Source organism: Cebus imitator, unplaced genomic scaffold (genome assembly GCF_001604975.1).
Source record: "Cebus imitator isolate Cc_AM_T3 unplaced genomic scaffold, Cebus_imitator-1.0 Scaffold1076, whole genome shotgun sequence".
Taxonomy (NCBI): domain Eukaryota; kingdom Metazoa; phylum Chordata; class Mammalia; order Primates; family Cebidae; genus Cebus; species Cebus imitator.
Genome location: NW_016108391.1, coordinates 1 through 1,479, shown reverse-complemented (window position 1 = coordinate 1,479; position 1,479 = coordinate 1).

The window sequence follows — 1,479 nt, the reverse complement described above, 5'->3', positions numbered from 1 at the left end:
TCCAAGTAACACCATTGCTGCTTCTGTTTCTTAACGTGACTGCTTAAGGTTTTTAGGCTTGCCTTGGGGCTTTATCCCAAAAACAAGTATTTCAAGATAACCTTGTGGTATTGCTGCCTGTTTGCTTCTTCCCAGGCCCAATAGGGAAGATAGTGATGTGGAAATTCCTAGGAGTTAAATCTTCAGAAATACCCTGAATTTTTGGTGTCTTGATTAACCACCTCTCTCCTCCTGTGATGTTGCTGGGAGCATTCGGTGTGTGACTCCACATGACGCCAGAATGCTCCACGGCTCATCCATGAAGGTAGACAGGCCAGTTAATTTTCTCCCGTAAGCATCTCTAAGCTTTCTCTTGCATCTCACCAGGTATTGGTTTGTGTTTCTGGTAATTCTTCATAGTTGAACTTGACAGCGTGGTAGAATATGGCAGACACGGGTGTGACAAAAGCAGTCACCGTAATGCATCTAGGTGACATATGGCTTTGGCATAAGGAAACCCTTTGGTTCCAGTTGCCTCTTGAAGTGACTTCCAAACATTTGAATATTGAGGAGTTTGGCCAAATAAGCCTGGAAATAAGAATCGGGGCAGACTCAAAATACCTCAGGTTAGTAGCTGTTACAAGTCTATCTACAATTCTTGGCCATAAGATGTTCTTGAACCATCAGAGCCTGTCCAGGCCCACAACTGAAGCCGAGAGGATACCAACAAGGGCATTGTGGCATCGACTGTAGCCAACTATCTGACGCATAGCCTGAAACATCAAGTTGCAGGCAATTTGAATGAATCTCTAATCCCAGCAGCAGCTTTAAAGGCACCAAATCTATTTTGTGCTACTCTTACATGGGAGTAGTCCCCTGAATCCCAATACGATGTGATCAGGATGCAAAAATCAGTACTGTAAAGCCCATGCATGTGTGCAGTGTCATCAGGTGGAACAGCAATGCAGTATTTGTGTGTTCCAGTAGCCAATGGGTAGCCAGCTAAGAGGTGTCCTGTCTGGCGTATTGAGGTGGTCTGGTACAGGGAAATGCTTTCAGAGCAATGGTACAATGCTGCACACTGTCATCATACATAGTCAATATTGAATGCAGCTGATGCACAAAGTCACTGTATAGGATGAGAAATGCCCTTAAATACCTTCAGCCCTCGGTGTCTAATGGCTCAGTGCATCTCTATGCTTTGCCCTTTCAGGGTATGATGGGTTTTCTTTGGAACCAGTCTAGATAGAAGAGTGAAGGAAAAGACCGAGGCAAGGGCTCTCCTTCTGTGGTTTCCAATATTTCTTCCTGAGCTATTGCTGTCAGCCCTTGTGGATAGTCCTGTTCCATATTTTTACTATCAGGGACCCTTTGCTGTAGACTCGAAACTACAGATGTTGGCAAGGTATAAAATGCAATAGTTGGCTGAGTGCAGTGGCTCACACCTGTAATCCCAGCACTTTGGAAGCCTGATGTGGGTGGATCATGAGGTCAAGAGAT